Genomic DNA, 13,337 nt, shown 5'->3' with positions numbered 1-13,337 from the left:
ACAAGAAAACAAAATTAAATATCTGCAGTATGTTATTAGACACTGTTACTGAGTGATAGTGTAGAGAAACATATCTGAAGGAAAGAAGCAATGGCGGGATGTACGTTCGCCTTCAATTATACCTGGTACAGTATCTGGCGCGTTGGTGTGAGATATGACAACGTTGTGTTTGTTTACATCGTGTTAAAACTACCAGAATGACCCCTAAGGAATCTTGCTATAGGAATGATAGATAGATAAGCCTTCTTACACTCAACATGAAAATAAACCAACTTGAAAAAATATCCTTATAACAGGTTCATATATTAATGTGAAAAAACTTACAACTTACCTAAACAATGACAGAATTATAACACCAAATATAACCCGGACATAATACTAAAACTCCACTGTAAGGAAATAGAAAGAAATTGCCAATCGATCCTTTGAGAATCTATTAATGTGCTATAGGCTCAGTGAGGTTAAATGAGTCAATTAAACACATTCTTACAATAACAATTAGCGAGGGATAATGTGTTGGGAATCTCTGAGAAGTCTAATTGTCTACCTTACCTAAGCTGGTCCAGGTATGGGACGCTCTGATAATTAAACTAAGGTAACAAATTAAATCGAGGTTGTTTAAATATATGACTTTGTGTTTTACCTTATTGTGAATCAGATGGATACGTTCTCACGCCTCTAATTAGAATGACACACTACCTTAAGTGGCTCTGAGAATCCACTTTTGTATCGTAAGTTAAGTGGGCCGGATAGACCAACCTCTTGGACCTACAATTTAGGGTAGACAGATGAGTCTTCAAGAATATCTGAGACTCTCTAGGTGGGCGTGTGACTCAGTTAGTGTTAGACTCAAGGTTAATTATTTTAAGTTTGGCTGCAGCTACAGGTGTGTGTGTGTGTGTGTGTGTGTGTGTGTGTGTGTGTGTGTGAAGTCATCAGCAAAACTTCATTACAGAATTGTTTACCTCCTACTCTTCTCTCTTAATACCTGTCGTCTACTTACAAAACCAACAGGTAAGCCTACTTAAATAATCCGAGGTAATGAACGTCACTTTACTTATAAGATTCCCGCACCAATTGTTTTCTACTTATAAACAGTCCCTTTAAAACCTACTACTTAAAAAAAATTATCACACTTTAGCTTCAGCTCCTTTAGTCACTACTTATAAAATAGATCCAACTTATAATACTTACAATAATCTCGAACATTTTAATATCACTAGAAAGGCTTCGAACATCTCACTTACAAAAACGAGCAGAACTGGACACACACTTATAAAACCACCTTGATAATTCACTTAACACTTAACACTCCAGAGTTACTTACAAACAAATCATACACATAAGTAGTGGTGATTATAAGTGATCTATCTCTCCCCCTACTCTACACTACTACTTATAAAATAAATCCCATTCTACTTATAAGATAATACCAAACAATTCTCCCTACTTATAATAATAAAAAACATCCACGTGATCTACTTATAAAGACCCAAACTACTTATAATTTTGGTATTCCACTTATAAGACTCTAGGTATAATACTTATAAATATATACACTTGACCATGCACTTAAGTTGATGTAAATAATCTTGGTCTCATATTGTAAGTGGAGAGAGAGAGAGAGCCCCCTTTTAAAAAAATTCCCATCCCTTACACATAAATTCTCACTCTTTATTAATCTTCCCTAATAAATTCTACTCACTTTAATCAATTACCCTCAATAAATTCTCAAACCTTAATGAGATTCCAGATTCCCATTAATTCTGATTCCTAATTAAAATAATCCTTCCTTAAAAATTCCCACAACTTAAATTCCCATTCCATAAAAAATTCTTGTTATATGTCCATAAATGCTTCATTAATTTATACCTTTATTAAATTCTGATCCACAATCATGTTATTTCTACAGTGACAGACAGACAGACAGACAGACAGACAGACAGACAGACAGACAGACAGACAGACAGACAAACAGGAAAATGCCACACATTACCAAACAGTCGGCGGGGGATCATCTTTTAAGACAAATTCCTCTTCTCTTACTCTCTAAAATAAGATTCTGCTGAGGTGTGAGAAGAGGGGAGAGGGAGAGGGAGGAGAGGGAGGGGGAGGGGAGAGGAAAGAACGGGGGTTGAGGAATGGAATCAGGTGAGAGGGGGAAGAGAGGGAGAGAGAGAAGGAGAGGGGCTTATCAAGAGATTTACCTATACTATTTAAAACACTTCCTCTTCATCTAGTAATCCCTGATGTAATCCACACTTGAGGGTCAGATTTATTCCTTAACTTAAAATCCCCCTAAATTAATCACCAGTATTTCTTCGACTATTCATTAACAAATATATTTTTTTTTACAATTTTATTCTTCTGAAAAAAATTAGTGAATGTGTAATATTTGTTCTTTCAATTAATTTGTCTTTTCGAGGAAGTTAAATGAGGATTATAACATTAAATGATATATACCAATAACAACTATTTATCCATTAATTATTCTATACTTTTCTATATAAATAATTAACTTGAAATAATAATAAATTGAGTGAGAGTTAATTTTTATTTATCAGATCCATTTTCCTTTTATTTTAGCTGCAACCGGTGTCCAGAGGAGCAAGCTAAATCCGTTCACTGGCACTGTAATATACGTTTTCTCTCCCCCGTGGCACTCCTGCTCGGCACTTGACACTTATGGCACCTTTCTCTCGGCCGCCGACACTTTCTAACAGCAGTCGTCGGAATGTGATGGGACAACTTTCTAAATTCTAAAAGGTTATTTTCCCTCATCCTCGCGTTAATACACACAGTACACTTATGGGTGTATAGAAGTGGGCGTGGACGTTCTAGCGTGGGAGTATGGACACCGTGAGTGTATAGAGAAAGACGTGGGCGTGCCAGCGTAGGCTTAATAACACTGTGGTTGTATATAGACGAGTAGGGGCGTGTGGGCGCCATAGACGTAAAGAGGCATCAGTGGGCGTGAACATTTGAGCGCCTAGAGTGTATAGAAGCAGCCGTGGGCGTGTGGGCGTACCTAGAGCAGGTTGGAGGAGCGGGCATGCAGAGCGATGAACGCCGAACCGCACACTGGCCCTACCCACCAGTGCCAACCTTGGCACTGCCCCCCCCTTTACCCCCTGGCACCCCTCCCATTGTACCCCTTCACCTTGTACCCCTCATGGCACCCCTCCTGGCACTACCCCCATGGTGCCCCTCCCCTTGTACCCCTCATGGCACCCCTCCTGGCACTACCCCCATGGTGCCCCTCCCCTTGTACCCCTCACGGCACCCCTCCTGGCACCCCTATCACCCCTATCACGATAGTTAATGATGGAATGACTGACGAGCGTACAACCTGCCCCCAGAGACCGTCACCCCAGAGACCATGGCCCCAGAGACCGTCACCCCAGGGAACTGACACCGAGACCGTCACCCCAGAACCGTCACCCAAGAGACCGTCACCCCAGAGACCGTCACCCTAGAGACCGTCACCCCAGAGACCGTCACCCTGAGACCGTCTACCCCAGAGACCGTCACCCCGAGACCGTCACCAAGACCGTCACCCAAGACCGTCACCCAAGAGACCGTCCACAGAGAGACCGTCACCCAGAGACCGTCACCCCAAGAGACCGTCACCCCAGAGACCGTCTGACCAAATCACCCTAGAGACCGTCACCCAGGACAATCACCCAAGAGACCACCTCCACCCCAGAGACCGTCACCCCAGAGACCGTCACCCTGAGAGACAAATCACCCAAGACCTGTCACCCCAGAGAGACCGTCACCCCAGAGACCGTCACCCAGAGACCAAATCACCCCAGAGACCGTCACCCCAGAGACCGTCACCCAGAGACCGTCACCCAGAGACCGTCACCCCAGAGACCGTCACCCAGAACCGTCACCCCAGAGAGACCGTCACCCAGAGACCGTCACCCCAGAGACCGTCACCCCAGAGACCGTCACCCCCAGAAACAGTCACCCCAAGAGACCGTTATTCACTCTCTCTCTCTCTCTGTCTCTCTCTCTCTCTCTCTCACACCAAAGACCACCAACCTTGCCACCACCTCCCATCCTCCTCAGAGCTCCGCCTTACTGTGTTTAAACTGTCTGGCAGGAACAAGAACACGTCGACCAGGGCACTAATTAGGGAGGTCTTGATTTCTTGATGTCTTGAGGTATTTAGATTATGAGAGTTTCCTGGTTCCCAATAATAGGCTTTTAGGGGTAAGTTTGGTCACATTTAGGGGCATTAAGGTGAAAGTTTGGGGGCCCTGAGTGTGATTTTGGACCTTATAGATGAGAGAGAGAGTAATGTAAATAAAAATAAATAAATCTAATTAGTTTCTGGTCTATTGGTTGCGTCACCTGCCGGCCAACTCACCTGACTTACCTTAACTATACCTGACGGGGAAAAAAATCCATCTTAACAAGAATATAATTAATGGAAGAAAAAAGAGGTATTAAATCCTCTATGTGTACCAAAGAGTAAAGTAACCTTCACACACACACACACACACATACACACACGTAATGCTCGCCCGTCATGATAGAGGCTTGCCGGCACTAACAACAACCACACCCTGAGTTAATGAGCTACATGTTAAGCAATAATCCCAGAGGACCGGACAACTCCCCAACTGCACTGGCTAACAACTACTCCCAGAACACGATCCGTAAATTGATTAACATCCAGGTCCCTAATTACCGGTGTGTTTACTCTACCTTGGGATCATGCCAGGGCCATAGCTTGGGGAGTCGAGTCCACTAGCCAATATACCACACACCCACACCCCATACACACACCCACACACCCACACATTCACACACATACCCCATAAAATGCCTACACACACCCACACACCCATACACACACCCACACACACACCCCACACCTACACACCCACACACCCACACACACACCCACACACACACACCCACATGTTTACAGAGTGAATAAAATCGTCACTAGCTAATGACTCTGTGTCTCCCCAACCTTCTCTAAGACAACTTCTCTAAGACAACTTCTCTAAGACAACTTCTCTAAGACAACTTCTCTCACTCGTCTCTCAGTAGGAAGTGTTTAGTCTGCTTCTTCTTGTTATGGTCTTGAAGCGCGCCAAAAAAAATTCCTTTGATTCACTTGGCGCCAAATTCCGAAGATAGATGAAGTTGGAGCATTTTAGGTTCCCGCCAAAATGGTACAATTCGCGCCAAATTGATTCAGTGCGCGCCAAATTTGATCCGGTTCACGCCAAATTTCATCCGGTTCACGAAAAATTTGACGGATGACGGATGAGTACGGCTGGCGACCCCACGGGAACGAGAGATAGATAGATAGATAGATAGATAGATAGATAGATAGATAGATAGATAGATAGATAGGGTGAGTGTACCTTGGCATCTCAACCCCCCCCTTTACCCCTCCCCACCCCTAAGAAATTAAATATCTCAGGGTTGTTGGCCTGTTTTCAGAAGCCAGTGACAGGTAGTGTGTGTGTGTGTGTGTGTGTGTGTGTGTGTGTGTGTGTGTGTGTGTGTGTGTGTGTGTGTGTGTGTGTCCTTTGAAAGAATTTATTACACTCTTGACAAAATAAACAAAAAAACACGTATAAAATAACTTTCTAATTTAATACTCCTCCAAAAGTTTATTCTGTCCGCTAAAAAGTTTATTCTGCTGTCAAAAATTTTAGTCTACCCTCCAAACACTTTTTTTTTTTTTACTGATTTTTTTTCTAACCCTCAAAAATATATTAAAATAAACTGATCCCCTTAAACCCCCTCCGTAAAGATTTATTCGGCTCAAAGGAAAATAAAAATCCGAAAAGAAGTAAAATATAGTTATAGAATCTTGTTGAAGTTATAACAAAATTAATTAAGAGAAGCTGCTGTAGTGTATGAGAGAGAGAGAGAGAGAGAGAGAGAGAGAGAGAGAGACTGTGTGTGTGTGTGGTAGTAGTGAGAAAGTTTCAGGGGGCCATAAAAAAGTTTCACTCAACAAACACAATAACAAATAAATTGACAAAATAGCAGCCGTCGTAGCTTTGTGTTTTTCCGTATCTCTCAGACCCAAATTTTACAGATTATTGGATATTTATTTTATCAAGACAAAATTTGGATCTGTGTTTCATTCTTAAAAAAAATCGATCTTGGACGTTTCAATAATTCTTACCAAAGTTGTGATTTTGGTTCTATCTTAAAATTCTAATAATGTCTTAATATTTCTGTAATACCTTGAGACTTGAAGAATCTTAAGGCGCTACAGTAATTTGACACTCACCTGTCAAACCCCAGAGAGACATGTGGGTGATCAGTTGATGTAACTCTCAACATCTGATGTAAACATATGAACTTATGATGTAAACAAGAACAGCTGTTGACTGTAAACAGAGTCACGTGGTCGGAAGTCTAGCCCTAATAGTCTTTTAAGAGTTAATCTACCTGAGTTCGGTAATCTACGACACCTGTGATAACACACCTGTGATAACACACCTGTAAAACAACTCAGTAATTACCTGTAACAAGTGTTCCCCTGTCATTCATGGTCCAATAGTTATACCAGGCGTAATTTATATTAAAAAACAAAGCAATAATATATAAACTTACATCAAATTTCAATATAATTTATATTAAACCGTGTAATTAAATAAAATAAACCCACGCTCTCCTCTGCGTCGAGAATATATTTATTTATATATGTTTATTCGCTTAAAACACACCCACTAACTCACGTCACAGCGACCAGACAAGAACATGAGTCAGTGAGCAAAAATGAACCACCACAACTCCCTCGCCTGTGTCATAAAGTAGTGGGGACAGGTAAGGTGGTCACGCCTTATGTACAGTGTCTTATATTACCTGCTTCGAGACACGCCCTGAGAGAGAGAGAGAGAGGGAGGCTTCGAGACACGCCCTGAGAGAGAGAGAGAGAGGGAGGCTTCGAGACACGCCCTGAGAGAGAGAGAGAGGCTTCGAGACACGCTCCGAGAGAGAGAGAGAGGGAGGCTTCGAGACACGCCCTGAGAGAGAAAGAGAGGCTTCGAGACACGCCCCGAGAGAGAGAGAGAGAGAGAGGGAGGCTTCGAGACACGCTCCGAGACAGGCTTCATCACAAACTTCGAGACAAATACCAAAACAGAATCACAAACTAATATATAATTTTAAAATCAAAGTGATCTCTTATGTTTCTGCCAGGTTACATTTACAGTGTTTAAAAGTAAAATGATTTCTTAGCTGCGTCTTCCTGCAACATCTGGTCTGAGTTATGTGCTTCGAAACAATGAATAAAACAGAGCGAAACAGCTTGGTGAATATATCTCGGTTAAAACTGTGTCTGACATTATACAATTATCTTTGGTTTTTTCCATTTTCTTTTATTTTATCTTATTTTTTCTTCTTTGTTTTCTTGCTCTTCATATTTCTTTATGTATAATCTTCTTCTCTTCTTCATCTTTATTTTATGTTCCTCTAGTTTCCTCCTTCTTGTTCCCTTCCTCTTTTTCTTGTCATCATTCTCCTTCCTATTCTTCTCATTTACTTCCTCCACTCCTCCTCTTCCTCCTCCTTCATCATCTCTCACTTCCTCTTCACAGTGTTTGAATGGTGTTGTCAGGCACCATTTTAAGCCCCTAGTGTCACTCTTCTAAGTCGGCAATGTCATGGCACTATATCTATGAGTGCCAAGTATACAGTGCCATCTCTCACGGACACACAGTGGCATTTTTAAGCAACATTCAACCACTGTTTCTAAGCAGATATCAGGCAGTGTTTATGAGTACCAGGTCACTGTGAGGAAGTAAACATGATCATTGTTTAAGCACGTCTCAGGCACTGTTTCCAAGCATCTGTCACTGCTGTAAGATGCATAATATCACTGAATAAAAGATTTCACTGATTGGCATCGGCATTGAATGTGTAATGTTTGGCACCATATGATGTCAGGCATTGATTTTGGCTTCGTGTCACTGTTCTGGGATGGAACAGTTACTATTCCTAGCTAATAGAGTTTGGCGCTGTGACTATTCTTAGATAAAGGAGGGTTCACACTTGAGAGAGAGAGAGATGGGGGAGTGCTTGCATTCTTCCTTGCTAAAGATAGGCGATGGGTGACTTGCCTCCGCCCACAAGCACGCCTGATCACCCCCACACATGTACACATACATACACTACGAAACAATATGCATACATAGCCACGCACATGCATACATATCCAGGTTTGTTTATTCACACACACACACACACACACACACACACACACACACACACACACACACACACACTGAATATATACATAAACAAAATAATTGTATCTATTCAATCTTCAAAATCTTTTCAAGTTAACAGTGATTTACCTAACCCTCCCTCCTACCTCCGCTCTAAACCCCTCCTCCTACCCCCTCCCTCCCTAACTTCCCTCCTCTACCCCTCTCCCGTCCCTCACTCCCCCTACCAGAAGGCTCCAGGAATCTATATGGAACCAACACCTCCCCCTACATCAGGTCTTGGGTGGCAGAGGCTCAAGTCAACCAAACTTTATTCTCATCATTCTTTACCTGTTTCTGGCGTCTATCATCATCACACACACACACACACACACACACACACACACACACGTATCCCTATGTATCAAGGTCATTCTTCAGTCTCTCTCTCTCTCTGTTTTTTCTGTTTTGTTTATATTATCATATATTTATTTTCCTCTTATTCTTTCTCTCTCACTCTCTCTGTTTCGCTCTCTTTCTTCCTTTCTGTCTTTAGAGAGAGAGAGAGAGAGAAAGATAGAGGGTAAACACACGTACATACGCTATAACAATCTTGTGGTTCGCTCTGGTATTCGTTTAAAAGTGTCCCGTTAAAGAGAATTTTCGCTAATCTTGCTTATATACACTTCCGGGCTGGCTGGCTGGCATCCCTCGTCTCTTGGCTGCTATCGGCACGGCCTTCGGTTATACGGCACGGAGATGACCTCTAGTGTACACGGCACTCTGTAGGTTTCTTTTAAACGGCACGGAAATAACCTATGGGTATACCGAGATGACCTTTATGTATATGGCACATTCTTGGTCTCATTTATACGGCACATGGATGACCTTTGTGTATACGGCGCTCTGTAGGTCTCATTTATAAGGCACAGAGATGACCAATATACAAACGACACAAAGAACATTCGGGTATACGGCACTCTAATGAAACCAGTAAATGACTCTTATATAAACAGCACCAACAATTCTATTTAAGGCATTTATGAATTATTCGTTTAAAGGGGACGATAAAATTACCCATGTGTATACGACACTCAGACAGTCTCGGTTATACGGTTCTCAAGTGTATCTTTGGCTGCTGTCGGCACACCACTCGTTTAAACGGGACGATTGATGGCCCTTGATATTTATATACTGTATTAAGACTCTCGGTTATTTGGCACGATGGCGAGCCTTAGTATGTGGCACCGAGGAATTCTTGGTTATATGACACGATGGTGACCCCTCATATACGGCACTAAGCAATATTCGGTTATAAGGGACACACACACACACACACACACACACACACACACACACACACACACAAAAGAGTGCTTGAATCAACATAATACCACAATAACACTCCGGATTGTTAGACGAAAGAACAAAAACAAACAAACAAAAAAACAAATAAACAGTCTTTTTTGTTGGGGGGAGGAGGAGGGAGGAAGGGAGGAGGTGGTAAAGAGATGGAACAAAAGAGTAAGGAAGAGGAGGGATAATTGGAGAGAGGAATGATGGAAGGGGGGAAATGGAGAGGAAAAGAGGAGGTGGAGGTTGAAGAAGGGTTGGTGGAGAGGTGGAAGGAGGGGGGATGAAGGAGGAAGGGAGGAAGAACGACGAGAAGGAGGAACAGGAGAAAAACGGTGAGGATAGTTAACGTTTTGTATATCAATATTTCAGTTAATATTTACACATCACAAATTTCACCAGAACTTGTCATCAGAATATTAATAATAAACTATTTTCTTTCCTTTTTTTTTATCTATTTTATTTTATTACTTTTTTTTTTTGCAGACTCGAAAAAAAATCAGGGTATGAATTTTTCTGACATGGGCTATTAATAATTTTTTTTTTCAATGGGGAATGACAGAGAGGGAGCAGCAAGAGGTGAATATTAATATGCTACGAGTAATTTTATTTTGTATTTATCTGATTTATTTATTAATTTACTTTTTTGCAATGTTTCGAACTACATACATTTTACACTGATGAAATTTATACCATAACAAATGATTGAAGAAAGTTGATTAATGACACGTACAGGTGATCAAATAAATCCAAAAGGTGTATTAAAATGTAGATATAACACAAACCAGCAGCGAGTGTGAGTGGTAGTTGAATTTTTACGAGTGATGACTTAACGACCAATTCTAGACCACCTCCTCGCAATATAACGCACCACCTAACATAGATAACTCCAATATGTGTTTATGATAAGTCTATGATATTTTTTCTCACGGTATCAGCATAGCGTCACCCACCTTCACTATCTGGAAACGTTATAGTGAAAAAGTTAATAATATCCGTTGTTTTACAGAGTGGTTCAGAGAGGGACTTCTGCAACACTAGTATCCGCTAAGACTTATCAAATAGATGTATCTTAAATTGAATAATATTTTATGAGTTGTATAGATTCAAGGAACTGGTAATCTATGTGAGGAAAATAAAATGGTAAACTAAATATTTCTTACCTTTATAAATACGTGGAATTCATAATAATCTTGACCTATTTTATATAATATTCCAATAATTATTTTATCTCAGAAAATAACTGAATAAAATATAATAGTTTGTGAAGAGGATAATAAGCGATTTTATTTAGAAAACTGAAAAGATAATTTATTTTGATTGGTTAATACCTGAACAACGCTGATTATCATTGGGCCTGATTTGTTTACACCTGGCCAAAAATCCTTTCCAACAAAAAATAAAAATAAACACTATATTTTGTCTTGCATCTACATTTACAGTTGAGGAAATGAAAACAATCGAATACAGTGTCGAAAAAAATTACCTTCATTTGTACCGAAAAAAAAATCAAAGTAATAAATTCAAGTAGTAGGTCAATTAGATAATATATTCTAAGCTCAAGAAAGTGAATGAAAAAATAAGATTCCTTCCGCCTTCTGGTTTGTCGCCTAAGATGGCAACACTGTCAGGCGGTGGTCACAGGAAGGGAATATCTCCAAGGAATTGTAGGAATGATGACTCTCTCTCTCTCTCTCTCTCTCTCTCTCTCTCTCAGCAACATTAGTCTCCAGACGGTTGAGAAAAATGCCATCTATCGCCAGGTGGTCACACGATCAGCTGTTCGAATCCCACCAGACACCCTCAAGACTCTCAAGGTCTCCTACAGCTGCTGGGTAACTTGAGTTTTATCTCCTATCTCTTGGCATCCTATCTATCACCTGGTCTCCTATCTATCTCCTGGTGTCTTATCTATCTCCCGGCCTCCTATCTACCACCTACCCCCACCTCCCTATCCTCTTTCAACTCTCCGCACCTGAGTTTATGACAGGTAGACGCCTTCCACCTGTAAACAAATATATAACAGTACTGCACGTCTACTCCCCTCTGCCTATAGAACAGTGGTGCCACGTCTCTCCCTCTGCCTATAGAACAGTGGTGCCACGTCTACTCCCCTCTGCCTATAGAACAGTGGTGCTTACGTCCTGCTCCCCTCTGCCTATAGAACAGTGGTGCCACGTCTACTCCCCTCTGCCTATAGAACAGTGGTGCCACGTCTACTCCCCTCTGCCTATAGAACAGTGGTGCCACGTCTACTCCCCTCTGCCTATAGAACAGTGGTGCCACGTCTACTCCCCTCTGCCTATAGAACAGTGGTGCCACGTCTACTCCCCTCTGCCTATAGAACAGTGGTGCCACGTCTACTCCCCTCTGCCTATAGAACAGTGGTGCCAAAATCCTGCTCCCTCTGCCTATATAGAACAGTGGTGCCACGTCTACTCCCTCTGCCTATAGAACAGTGGTGCCACGTCTACTCCCCTCTGCCTATAGAACAGTGGTGCCACGTCTTCTCTCTTCTGGCTCGTATCTCTCCCTGGTTAAGGAGGTGTCTTTTGGCATCACCTGAAGATTTGGCAACCCAGCTTATTTCACGTGATGATTGAATACCCTAATGCTAACCTAACCTAACCTAACCTAACCTAACCATGTAGTGTTAAGGTGTTTTAATCATCAGGTGAAATAAGGTAAGGTGCTTAATCTTTAGGTGATCCATATGAGGAGAGAGAGAGAGAGAGTAGTAGCAGCAGCTTGAGTCTCTGGTTAAATATAGACATTTTAGAGATGGTCATGTCCCAGCGCCACGTTTTCTATAAATACTTCCATCTCAGCCGAGTGCAGCCTTACCCTTGTACAGAACTTTAAGACCACAAGTATCTATAACCCTAACAGATTCTTAACTCATTATATCCAGTTCAGGTTAATGTGTACCTTTCTATTGGTCTCTAAGGGTTAATCTATTTTTCAACAGGTAAGTTCAGGTGTGAATATAGTTCTATTCTAATTAAGTTAAGGGATTTTTTTTATGCGTGTTCTTTCCCAGATTTAGGTTAAGGTGGTCTCATTAATCTGTCTAGGTTAGGTTAGGATAGGTTAGGTTAGGTTAGGTTAGGTTAGGTTAGGTTAGGTTAGGTTAGGTTAGGTTTTCATGGTGAGGATTTATACTTTTTGATATAATTAATTACCTATATCTCGCGCGCACACACACACACACACACACACGCACACACACACACACACACACACACACACACACACACACACACACACACACACACACACACACACACACACACACACACACAAACACACACACACACATACAACAGGTGCTGTGTACACAAGTCATGAGGTAAATTAACAGCTGCTGACATTAAGAGTTTCTGACCCTGACTAAAATACTCGATCCCATGGCCTGCCAAAGCTAACCCATTATAACACCCAAACCCACGTCCAAACCAACCCCAAACCCACACTCAAAACCACGCCCAAACCCACGACTGTACCCATACTTGCGCCCAACCCTGTATCAACGCCCACACTCACGTCAGCACTCACACCTGAACCCACATCTAAACCCACACCCACACGTACGTCTACACCCATGCCTGCCCCTGTTCCCATACCAACGCCCAAACCTACGCCCATACCGAACCCATGATCATACCTGTATACACGCCTATATCTTACCTGTCACAGATTACAGGTACAGAAACAAACACAATTACAGGTACAGAAACAAACACAATTACAGGTACAGAAACAATATAAATCAACAACAAACAAACAAAGATC

The 13,337-nt window shown here is 41.7% G+C and overlaps 1 protein-coding gene across 1 annotated transcript in view; it reads right to left on the bottom strand.

Annotated features, from left to right (window-relative positions):
- The window catches only part of LOC121874422 (obscurin-like), a 201,004-nt gene that overhangs the window by 101,009 nt on the left and 86,658 nt on the right, over positions 1-13,337 (bottom strand). The gene's annotated exons all lie outside the window — the stretch shown is intronic.

Source organism: Homarus americanus, unplaced genomic scaffold, assembly GCF_018991925.1.
Source record: "Homarus americanus isolate GMGI-L3 unplaced genomic scaffold, GMGI_Hamer_2.0 scaffold43349, whole genome shotgun sequence".
In the NCBI taxonomy this organism is placed as follows: Eukaryota; Metazoa; Arthropoda; class Malacostraca; order Decapoda; family Nephropidae; genus Homarus; species Homarus americanus.
The sequence above is the reverse complement of the archived record's forward strand: the minus strand, read 5'-3'. Positions and strand labels throughout refer to the sequence as shown.